The sequence below is a fragment of the Heterodontus francisci genome, chromosome 11, assembly GCF_036365525.1.
Source record: "Heterodontus francisci isolate sHetFra1 chromosome 11, sHetFra1.hap1, whole genome shotgun sequence".
Taxonomy (NCBI): Eukaryota; Metazoa; Chordata; class Chondrichthyes; order Heterodontiformes; family Heterodontidae; genus Heterodontus; species Heterodontus francisci.
Window position 1 is genome coordinate 56,832,577 of NC_090381.1, and position 13,354 is coordinate 56,845,930.

A 13,354-nucleotide genomic window follows, 5' to 3' on the forward strand; every position below is an offset into this window, starting at 1 on the left:
GACATAAGGAGCTTGCAGACCAATATAGGTTGAGTGAGTGGGCAAAAATGTGGCAGCTGGAGTATAAAGAGGGAAAATGTGAAGCTGTTCACTTTGGCAGGAAGAATAAAAAAGCAGAGTATTACTTAAATGAAGAACGACTGCAGAACTCCAAGGTGCAGAGGGATCTAGGTGTTCTAGTGCATGAGTCACAAAAAGTTAGTATACAGGTACAGCAAGTAATAAAGAAGGATAATGGAATGCTGTCCTTTATTAAAAGAGGATTTGAAAATAAATGTGAGGATGTTATGCTTCACTTATGCAGGGAATTGATGAGACCACATCTTGAATACTGTGTGCAGTTTTGGTCTCCTTATTTACGAAAAAATTTGAATGCGTTGGAGTAGGTTTACGTGATTGATTCCTGGAATGAGCGGGTTGTCTTATGAGGAAAGGTTGGACAGACTGGGCTTGTTTTCACTGGAGTTTAGAAAAGTGAGGGGAGACTTAATTGAAATATATAAGATCCTGAATGGTCTTGACAAGGTGGATGTGGAAAAGATGTTTCCTCCTGTGGGTGAGTCCAGACTAGGGGGCACTGTTTTAAAATTAGGGGTCGCCCTTTTAGGACAGAGATGAGGGGAATTTTTTTCTCTAGGGCTGGGTGACTTTGGAACTCTCTGCCTCAGAAGGTGGTGGAGGTGGGGTCATTGAATATTTTTAAGATGGGGTAGATAGATTCTTTTGGGCAAGGGAATCAAAGGGTTAGATAGGAGTGTGGAATTCCAGACACAAAAAGATCAACCATGATTCTATTGAATGGCAGAGCAGGCTAGAGGGGCCGAATGGCCTACTTCTGCTCCTAATTCGTATGTTCTTATGTAGTTCTAGCAGACGTGAATGTGTATTTCAGTGCAGGGGAGGGTAAGTGTCCTATGACTTTGTTCTCATCTTGTTGAAGGCAAAGTGTACCAGTCTTTTTAAATTGTTCTTTTTTTATATAATTCTTTGATTTATTTTGTATTTCCATCGCTGCACTTCCCGTTAGCGTGACAAAGACGAATGTCATGTTTGCCCTTATTGCAAGGGCACTTGAGTACAAGAATAAAGAAGTCTTGCTACAGTTTGATAGAACTTTGGTGAGGCCACACCTGGAGCACTGTGCACAATTTTGATCTCCATATTTAGGAAAGTATATACTTGCATTGGAGGCAGTAAACCAAAGGTTCACTGGATTGGTTCCTGGAATGAGAGGGTTGTCCTATGATGAGAGGCTGAGTAAATTGGGCTATATTCTCTGGAGTTTAAAAGAATGAGAGGTGATCTCATTGAAACATGGAAGATATTGAACGGGCTTGACAGGGTAGATACTGTAAAGTTCTTTTCCCTGGCTAGGGAATCTAGAACATGGTTGCAGAAAGCTTGTTATGGAAGGATGATGCTTGAGCCTATCTTTACTTAGTTTCACATTTATTGTGCAGAAAACAAGGATTACGAACATGTAGCTCCTCACTCAAAAACCTCCACCAGTCTCCATAAGTGTCTGCTTATAAGTGCTCAAGGAAGACCCCAATTAACACCCTCTACCTGCATATAATTAAACAATTGACAGATTAAAGATTCCCTTTTTTCTTTTATAATAAACTTTTCAAAATAAATTCCATATTATGTGCAAAGTATTATCATGCTCAAAAACCATTTCAAAATAAATCAAAATAAATTCCTTAAGATGGTTGTGGTTGTTCGAGGTCAATCATCTCAACTCCAGGACATCACTGCAGCAGTTCCTCAGGGTAGTGTCCTAGGCCCAACCATCTTCAGCTGCTTCATCAATGACCTTCCTTCAATCATAAGATCAGAAGTGGGGATGTTCACTGATGATTGCACAATGTTCAACACCATTCGCAACTCATCAGATACTGAAGCAGTCCGTGTAGAAATGCAGCAAGACCTGCATAATATCCAGGATTGGCTGATAAGTGGCAATGACCATCTCCCGTTGACATTCAATGGCATTACCATCACTGAATCCCCCACTATCAACATTCTGGGAGTTACCATTGACCAGAAACTGAACTGGAGTAACCCTATAAATACCGTGGTTACAAGAGCTGGTCAGAGACTAGGAATCCCGCAGCGAGTAACTCAGCTCCTGACTCCCCAAAGCCTGTCCACCACCTACAAGGCACAAGTCAGGAGTGTGATGGAATACTCTGCACTTGCCTGGATAGGTGCAGCTCCAACAACACTCAAGAAGCTCAATACCATCCAGGACAAAGCAGCCTGCTTGATTGGCACCCCATTCACAACCATTCACTCCCTCCATCACTGACGCACAGTGGCAGCAATGTGTACGATTTACAAGATGCACTGCAGCAATGCACCAAGGCTCCTCAGACACCACCTTCCAAACTCATGACCTCTACCACCTAGAAGGACAAGGGCAGCAGATGCGTGGGAACACCACCACCTGCAAGTTCCCCTCCAAGCCACACACCATCCTGACTTGGAACTATATCGCTGTTCCTTCACTGTCAGTGGGTCAAAATCCTGGAACTCCCTTCCTAACAGCACTGTGGGTGTACCCACCCCACATGGACTGCAGCGGTTCAAGAAGGCAGCTCACCACCACCTTCTCAAGGGCAATTAGGGATGGGCAATAAATGCTGTCCTAGCCAGCGACGCCCACATCCCATGAATGAATCAAAAAAAAATTCGGTACCAAGCATTATATTGTGAGACACCCTTCCTATAGCACCCCTAACAATTTCTTTGTGCTAGCATTTCTTTTTGGGAAACATTTGGATAGCTGATGACTTCCCATTTAAGATTGAAGATTTCCTTTCTCTTGAGCATTTGCTTCAATCCAGCAAGGTCAATATGTCGTCTTTTCTCACTCGCACTTTTTGTAAAGTGTACTTTGTCACATAAAGAATTATTATCTAGATAACATTCAATAGGTATCCTATCTTCAGTATGTACCTTGTTCAGAATTTCACCCAAAATATTTGACGAATAGAACCCCATATCCACTGACTCCACAAGACCCAGTGTTTCCACGGCTAAAGTGCTTTTAACGATCCGTTATATTTTCTTAGCCTCCCAAGCTCAAGGACATTTCCAGGAAGATTAGCATGTGAAGCATCACTAAAAATTACTAGCTTCATGTTCTTTGGGACACTTAAGGATGGGAACTTGAGTACACATTTCTCCATATTTAGATTTTTTAAATGTTTTATTTGCCCTTAAAACATTCTCAACTTTTGGATGTTTCATCATCGTGCCTAACTCCAGTACATCAAAGCTTAATATTTCTAATATTTGCCAGTTCTGATGAAGGGTCACTGACCTGAAATGTTAACTCTGCTTCTCTCTCCACAGATGTGGCCAGACCTGCTGAGTATTTCCAGCATTTCTTGTTTTTATTTCAGGTTTCCAGCATCAGCCGCATTTTGCTTTTATTTAAGCTAGCATCAGGTCTAGTCTGAGAGCACAACCAGGATAATTGACCAATCAAACTTTGCAATTGCTCAGTCTGCTTTAGATATATCATCAAATTTCTGTGATGACCTAATACAATTAACCAGGATGGGAGTAACACTCTCTAAATAGGATTATTGACCTAAAGTTATTCCAGACTTAGTCTGCTTAATATCTAAACCAAGATATTTAAAGGCCCCACAAGCCTAACTCCCAATCTTAAATTCTGCCCTAATCTTAAAAATAACATATTTCTCAAAATCCGCAGTACCATCCCATAAGAAATCATCAACATACATCGTGAAGATGCTTGAAAGTTTCCCTTTGATACCAATAAAACATTGCAGGCTCTGATTTTAGTTGAAGACAACCAATTTTCAACAAAACAGATCTGACCAAGAAATACCACACCCTGGAAGCAGCACTAAGGCCATAGATGCATTTGTTCAGTTTCCATAGTTTTCCTTCTGCATGTGCTGCCATTTTGAATGGTTTCATATACACTTTTCTCTGAAAAGTATCACCTTGCAGAAATACGGCTTTTATGTCAATGGATCTACACTCCCATGCATATGTTGCCAAAAGAGCCAAAAAGATTTTCGAGATTACTTTTCCAGCTGTAGGAGTGTCCACTCTAACATCGGTATCACCCAGTCGCTCTTCAAAACCCATTGCAACTAGCCTCGCTTTAGTCTTATAAGTTCCATCGGGAAGGACTTTTTCAGTACAAATGTGACAAGGTTGGCTGTCTCCTATATTGTACCTCAGAATAAACCCCAAACTCTCTCCAACTCTCTAATTCCTTATCACAGAATCACAGAATAATACAGTGCAGAAGGGGCCCTTCGGCTCATCGAGTCTGCACCGATGCATTAAAACACCTGACCTGTCTACCTAATCCCATTTGCCAGCACTTGGCCCATAGCCTTGAATGTTATGACATGCCAAGTGCTCATCCAGGTACTTTTTAAAGGAGGTGAGGCAACCTGCATCTACCACCCTCCCAGGCAGGGCATTCCAGCCCGTCACCACCCTCTGGATAAAAAAGTTCTTCCTCAAGTCCCCCTTAAACCTCTCGCCCCTCACCTTAAACTTGTGACCCCTCGTAACTGACCCTTCAACTAACGGGAACAGCTGCTCCCTATCCACCCTGTCCATGCCCCTCATAATCTTGTACACCTCGATCAGGTCACCCCTCAGTCTTCTCTGCTCCAGCGAAAACAACCCAAGCCTATCCAACCTCTCTTCATAGCTTAAATGTTCCATCCCAGGAAACATCCTGGTGAATTGCCTCTGCACCCCCTCCAATGCAATCACATCCTTCCTATAATGTGGCAACCAGAATTGCACACAGTACTCCAGCTGTGGCATTACCAAAGTTCTGTACAACTCCAACATGACCTCCCTGCTTTTGTAATCTATGTTTTGCTTCTCTTATTAGCTTATCCTCAAATTTATTGGCAGCCACTAAAACTTCATGGTCCTGAGGACTTCTGCTTCTAGTTTGCTCTCTAGCCTTTGTTTCATTGTGGAATCTGTTCAAACTGCGGCCTCTATTAGTATTTTGATGTCTTTCGGGACTACTGCTATAAGATGTTCCTCGCACACTATTGGATGCTCTTTCTCCAGTGCATGATTGCTTCCTTATGCAAGAGTCATTTGAAGACCTACTATGAGAACTTGCACTGCACTTTCTTGCTCTCCACTCTTTCACTATATCTGCCAGTCCATGGACCTTGCTTCTTGGCTATCATCTTGAACATTGAACCAATATTTAAACTTTCCTGTAGATTTTCCTGCACGTTCCACAATTGTTGCATCCCTCCATCTATTAGACCCCTCTAGAATATATGTCACCCGAGTATCTACTCGGGGCAATTGTCTTTTGGATGCAATAGCTCTTTCTTGAGCGTCATGATTGCTCATATTACTATCCAACCCTTGATCTACCTCATACTGTTCCTCAGGATATTCATCACAAAACACATGAGCATCTGAGGTACAAGGTGCATCGTTTCCCTCCATAAGCTGCTCAGATTCTGAGATTTTGTAATCAACCCCAGCTAATCGCGAGGAATGAACCTTCACAGTTTGATTTCCTTGCTTGATAACTTACTATCTTACCATCACAACCTATTACTTTACCAGTGCCCTTCCATTCCCTATGACCCTCTCTTTTTATAAAACACCAAATCTGCTGAATTAAATTCCATCTCAGATGGCCTTAGATGCCTTAGAACTCTCTGAATTTTCTCAAAGACCTCAGCCTTGATGAAAGTTTATCTCCCTGCATGTAAAGCATTCAAATGTGCAGAAAAAACTGAACTAATTGTAGTACCTTCTACAGCAGGAGGACTATCAAACAGTACAGAAGACAATTTGGGATTTCACACATAGGCCAATTGATAGGGACCATATCCCGCAACCTCTGAAGTGAATTCTTCGCATGAACCGCCTATGCCAGGGTGGTTGTCAACTTGTAGTTTGGTTGGTCAGCTAAGATTTCATGAAGCATTTCATCAATCACCGTGTGAATTCTTTCACAGAGCCCATTGTCAAAAGGACTTTCAGCTGCAGTATTCATAACCATGATGTTCATGCTTTCACACACGTCTCTGAACTTATAATTGGCAAATTCCTCTCCATTATCAGTCAGAAATTAGCTGGTGCCTCAAGTCCAGTCCTTATCCCTATGTTTCTCCATGATTTTATCTATAAATCACCCTTTTGTCCTTGCTATTTATTATTGTGGAAAGACTAAATTTAGTTGCTAGGTCTATAAAATGTAGAATGAAAATATTCTTGTCTTTGCTCCATACCTTTAAATCCATGGCAACTACCTCATTAAAGTTATGTGCCAATGGAAGGCCGACAATAGGACATGATGGTGTCCTCCGATGCATTTTACAGATTTCACACTTCTCACTAATCTCTTCTATTATCCTCATATACTCTTCATCAATCACACCTGCATCCTTTAGCAGGGTTTTTAATCTCTGACAAGAAGGGTGAGCAAATTGTCTGTGTAACTTTAAGACAATTTGCTTTTTATCTCTCTGATTCTTAACACCCGATGCCATGAATACTTCTCTACCACTCTGACTAGAAACATCAGGTTTTGGTAAGGGGCGACAATAATGCCTTGACTGGGTAAACTTCAAATTCACTGACTTTCCAAAAACAATTGCTTTATCATGGTCCATATCAAGTTTCATCTGTGCCTTTTTCATTGATAGTTTACTCAACAGTAAAGGAATCTCACTAGAGACTACATCAGTAGTGATAAAGTGGTTGACTCCAGCTATTTTACATGGAAATGCTAATCTCTTCAGTGACTTCAATGTCTTGTCATCACCAAACCTAAAGCCGTACTTTTTTACACCTTAACCTTGTGTCGATCCTCACTACTGAGTGAATCCAGATAATACTGTAAGCAATCAGCTCTACATACTGTCAACATGCAAGAACTATCTCATACAACGCAGTTGAGCGAATCTGCAACTAACACATTCATCACAGGACTAAAACTCCTTGCAACTAGTACAATCTGTTCAGATTCATCATTATCTTCCGCTTCTGCCTCAGAATTCTCCGTGTCATGTGTTATTTCAAGGATCTTGCCTCTCTGCTTTGGGCAGTTCATTGCATAATGATACTTTGGGCTGGATTTTACGATGGGCAGGGTGGTAGCCGTCCCTGGCCGAAAAGTCGGTTGCGATCCTGCCTCCGTCAGGCCTGGGGATCCAGACTGGATTTTATGGTCCCCAGGCCCTTAATTGGTCTTGGGCGGGACTTCCACCTTATTGGGGCAGGAAGTCCCACTTAATGGAGCTGCCAGCCAATCAGCGGGCCGGCAGCTCTTAATCCCAGCAGGCCCACTGGGGGTGGTGGCCACTGCTGGGACTGCAACCCAGCTTCAGGATGAAGATGATGGACAGCACCGGAAAAGAGTTAAGTTTTTGGGGCCTTGCCAGGGGAAATCAGTTGGGCCCAGCGAGGCAAGGGGGCAGTCGGGTTAGGGGAGCGGGGGGGCGTGTTTGGAGTTGGGGCGGTTGGGGCTTTGTTGGTGGCCCTCCATGGGGCACAGGGTGCCCGATCAGGAGGGCCCCCCCTGCCAGGCCCTCCCCCCCCTCCCCACCCCCTACCCCAGGCAGTCAGAAGGCCATCTAATTTTATCAGGCGGCTTTTCTGCGGCCTCAGCCACCCGCCAGCCAAACGTAAAATCCCTGTGGTGGTGGACGGAGGCCCTTAAGTGGCCATTAATTGGTCACTTAAGGTCCTTGATAGGCCTGGGGCAGGCAGGCCGTTTCTCGCCGCCGTTGTCTCGCGTAAATTGGCAGCGGAGGTGGAAGCAGGTCGGGAAGGGCTCCTTCAGCTTCCCACTCCATTTTACTGCACCCCTCCCCCTGCCCGCTCATTTGGGAGGGGCATAAAATTCTGGCCTCGAGTCACACCTGAAGCATCTATTAACCTTCCCTCGGGCATTCCTGGGATTAATTCGCCTATGATTGTTGTTCCAATTCTGTCTTCCACTGTAATAGTCAGACCTGCTAAAGGTGCTGTCATTCTCATTCCTCCTGTCTTTAACGCTTCCATTGTACTTATGCCTGTGTCCAGTATCTGGACCATTTTGAAATCCAGTAATCATGGAGTCCTCAATTCATTGTGTCGCTGCAGAATGCCCTGTTTATTCTACCAGGGCTGCAGGAAATGACTGTTTCCCCAGGAATTTCTTTAAGGCAGTGGACATCTGATCTAACAGGGAGTCTTTTCCAAGAACCGAGCCCCAGTTGGAACCAGGAGCCTGTCCGTATGTGACGCCCTAACACAATCTAGCAATTTAAATGCTAGCACTGAATCAGGGATCTCCAAATTGAATTTCATCAACCTTCTATACAGTCTGTTAAAGTCCATTATATATTCCTCCATTTCAATAACCATCTGTTTTCCAAAATCTATCAAAGTCTGACCATGCTTCATACGCATTTAATAGGTCATCTTTCTTGTAGATTTCATCCAAGAATTCTAACAGAAGATCCAAGCCTTCCTCAGTGTCCAACTGATGAACATCCAGTTCACAAAACACTTTACTTCTGATTTTACTTTTGGTAGGAAGTGCCAACGCCAAGGCCATACACTGTTTCCTCTTTGGTAGGACATAGCCCATGTCCATATATCCACTTCATTCTTCCACTGGTCATATGGTTCAGACTCAGAGAACATTGGAGGGGTAATCATAAAATTTGCACTTGCTTTCTGCCTTATTTTCCACAATAGCCAACGAGATTTTAGTCTCCAAGGTAAAAAAAGAAATTCCTAGTTTCCACCCTTCAGCTTGAGGCAACCATCCTCTGCTACCATGTTAAAATGCAGAAAGCTTGTTGTGGAAGAATGATGCTGGAGCCTATATTTACTCAGTTTCACATTTATTGTGCAGAATAAAAGGATTTTAAGCACGTAGCTCCTCACTCAAATGCCTTCACCAGTCTCAGTAATTGTCTGCTTATCAGTGCTCAAGTAAGACCCCTATTAACACCCTCCACCTGCATATTTTATTTAGAGATACAGCACTGAAACAGGCCCTTCGGCCCACCGAGTCTGTGCTGACAAACAACCACCCATTTATACTAACCCTACAGTAATCCCATATTCCCTATCACCTCCCTACACTAGGGGCAATTTACAACAGCCAATTTACCTATCACCTGCAAGTCTTTTGGATGTGGGAGGAAACCGCAGCACCCGGCGGAAACCCACGCAGACACAGGGAGAACTTGCAAACTCCGCACAGGCAGTACCCAGAATCGAACCTGGGTCCCTGGAGCTGTGAGGCTGCGGTGCTAACCACTGCGTCACTGTGCCGCCCGCATATAATTAAACAATTGATATACAATTAACAGATTAACAGGCACACTGTTAGGAAAAGGGGTGGATCATTTAGCACTGAGATGAGGGGATATTTCTTCACTCAGAGGGTTGTCAATCCTTGGAATTGTCTACTCCAGAGGGCTATGGATGCACCATCATTGAATATATTTAAGGCTGAGATCGTCAGATTTTTGATCTCTCATAGAATCAAGTGATTTGGGGAGCAGGCAGAAAAGTGGAGTTGAGGCTAAAGATCCACCATGATCGCATTGAATGGCAGAGCAGACTCAAGAGGCCGTATGGTCTACTCCTTCTCCTATTTTTTATGTTCTTATGTTCATGGCCAATCTGCTACCTCAACAACACTCCTCTCGCCCTAACCCCAAATCCATTGGCTCCCCTTGTATCCAAAAATCTATCAATCTCAGTCTTGAATATTCTCAACAACTGAGCATCCACAGCTCTCTGAGGTAGAGAATTCCAAAGTTTCACAACCCTCTATATGAAGAAATTTCTCCTCATCTCAGTCCTAAATGGTCGACCTCTTATACTGAGACTAGGATTCCTACTTCTAGATCCTCCAGCCAGAGGAAACAGCCTCTTAGCACCTACCCTGTCGAGCACTCTAAGAATTTTATACATTTCAATGAGATCATTCTTCTAAACTTCAGAGAATATAGGCCTCAATCTCGCTTTATAGGACAAATCTCATCCCAAGAATCAATCTAGTGAACCTTTGTTGCAACCTCTTTAAGGCAAGTATATCCTTCCTTAGGTAAGGAGGCTGAAACTGTAGTACTTCAGATGTGGTCTCACCAAAGCCCTAATTGCAACAAGACCTCCTTACTCTTATATTCCAAACCCCTTACAATAAAAACCAACATACCATTTGCACTCCTGCTTGTTGTACCTGCATATTAAGTTTCTGTGATTCGTATGGTGATTGTATGGTGATATGGTACATGTGATTCATGTACAAGAACACTTAATCCCTCTGAATACCAGCATTTACAAGTGTCTCACCTATTTTAAAAATATTCTGCTTTTCTAATCTTCCTACCAAAATCAATAATTTTACATTTCCCCACATTATATGCCATCTGCCATCATCTTGCCCATTCACTTAACCTACGATATTCCTTTGCAGTCTCTTTGCGTCCTCCTCATAGCTTACTTTCCCATCTAGCTTTGTATAATCACCAGACTAGGATAGGTTACTCTCGGTCCCCTCATTTAAATCATTGATATAGATTGTAAATAGCTAAGGCCTCAGCACTGATCCTGCAGTACCCTCCCTAGTTACAAGCTGGCAACACAAAAATTACATGTTTACTCACACAGTTTCACATCCTGCATATGTTCCAGATGATAATTAGTAGGTACCAATGCTTCTGGCTGAACTTAAACCCACTAGGTACATTTGACAGATCAATATGATAGAAAATGACGCAAATTTGATATGGAACAATTATGGTCAAAAACAGTTCCATTATGCGAGCTTCTTTCTGATGCAGATGTTAACCTTCCAGATTGGTTTACTGCTTCAATGCCTTAAGATTAATGATCTGAAAGAACTATGAGCACTTAAGGTACATGACACAGATATCTTATGATTACAACTGTTATTAATACATTAGTTTTATAAATTTCTAAAGCTAGAGTGCCTACATAGCAACAGTTAAAGCAGATCAAAGTATTTCATTATATGCATAGCACTTCACGCTATTGTAAAGTATCTGATAGTGTATGATGTAAATCTAAGTTATTTTTTATTCATTCATTCACGGGATGTAGGTATCACTGGCAAGGCCAGCATTTATTTCCCATCCCTAATTGCCCTTGAGATGTGGTGGTAAGCCACAATGTTGTTGGGGCTCATAGCCTTTGTTGAATCCAGTGTGCTCAACCATTTCTTGATGTTGCATGGAGTGAATTGAATTGATTGAGGACCGGCATCTGTGACGCTGGGGACGTCAGGAGGAGACCGATACGGATCATCTTCTAGCTGAAGATAGTTGCAAATGCTTTATCCTTGTCTTTTGCACTCAGGTGCTGGACTTCACCATCTTTGAGGGTGGGAATGGTGATGGAATATCCTCCTTTCCTCCAGTTAGTTGTTTAATTGTCCATCACCATTCACAACTGGATGTGGCAGGACTGCAGAGTTTTGATCTGATCAATTGGTTGTGGGATTGCTTAGCTCTGTCTATCGACTGCCTCTTCTGCTGTTTAGCATGCATGTTGTCCTGTGTTGCACTTTACCGGGTTGTCACCTCATTTTTAAGTATGCCTGGTGCTGCTTCTGGCATGCTCTTCTACACTCCTCATTGTACCAGATTTGGTGGTCTGGCTTGATGATAATGGTGCAGTGAGGGATATGCTGGGTCACGAGGTTACAGATAGTGGTGGAATACAACTCTGCAGTTGATGGGCCGCAGTGATGGGAGATTTCATGCCCATAATTGATCTATGCCATGGGATCCAGAGTCAATGTTGGGGACTCCCAGGGTCACTGCCTCCCAATTGAACCTCACAGTGTTGCCACCTCTGGTGGGTCTGCCTCCTGTTAGCGGGACAGGACATATTCAGGGCTAGTGATGGTGGAGTCTGGAACATTGGCTGAAAGGTCTGCTTTGGTGAGTATGACTATGTCAAGCTGACTAATCTGTGGGACAGCTGTTCCAATTTTGGCACAACTCCCCAGATGTTAGTGAGGATGACTTCACGTGCCGACTGATCTGGGTGTACATTTGTTGTGTCTGAATCCAATGTCTAGGTTAATGCTGGGTGGTCCATCTGGTTAGTCTTATATTATTTTGTAACAGGTTGATACAACTGAGTAGCTTGCTAGGTGATTTCAGGGGACAGTTAATAGTCAACACATTGCTGTGGATCTGGAATCAAGTTTAGGCCAGACCAGGTAAGGACAGCAAATTTTCTTCCCTAAAGGACCAGTTGAGTTTTTAACGACAATCCAATAGCTTCACGGTCACCATTAGTGATACCAGCTTTTTATTCCAGACTTATTTCATTAACTGAATTCAAATTCACAAACTACCATGGGATTTGAACTCACATCTCCAGATTATTAGTCCAGGCTTATCATTCGTTGAGTGCTATCAGTTCTTTTACATTGTATTGTGATTTTACTTTTGGCATTTAAAAAAAAAGCCATGATGATGATCAAATATGTTTCGAAAATTATGCTCAACACAAATCTGAAATTCTAATATTCTGGTTGAGACTCCCTGCTGGGGGCCCAAAGTCATAAAAGAACCCCTATAATTTATTGTAAGCAACATTTTCAGTTGTAACTGAGATTCAACAAAAAATCTGGGTAAAATAATATGATATTCACAGAGGGTTTAACTGTGATTCTATGATTGTAAAAGACATATTTAACCAGATATTGTGAAGCTGTATTGCTGGCTTGGGGCCTTGCTAGATGTGAGAGCTGATGAGAGATAGGGCTACAACACTGTAGACTCGATTCTGCATCCTGGGTTCACGTCTTCTGAGGCTCTGCACCAACATTGGAGCCTCACGATGTCTGCTCTATTCTGCAAAGTAGAAAGGAACAAATCAAGACTCTCAAAGTTGACCGCATTACTTCAGACACACAAGGCAATTAAAACTTGTGTGGATTTTTGCAACGGGATTAAATGACACAGCAAACAGAAACTTCTGTTCTTGTAGGACACTGACTTGTAAGTTTATCAGATTTTCAACAAACATATCTGAAAGAAAGAAAGATGGAGCCCACTTAGGCACAGAAAAAAAAAATGACTAGAATATACTGTTTTGTTTTAGGTCACAAGTGCAACTTGCACAGATTTTGCACCTCTGGTGCAGAGCTTTGCCTAGTGGAAACAATTATCAGGAATGTGGATGTGGAAGTCAAGACTCAGCAAATTGACCTCTGTGCTTCAATTCCTGTGTTGCACTTTCAGCAGTTGAAGCCCTGTGCTATAGCGCAAATTTATAAAACTTATCCTTTAATGTTTGGAGCATTTTAGGCAAGGTACAT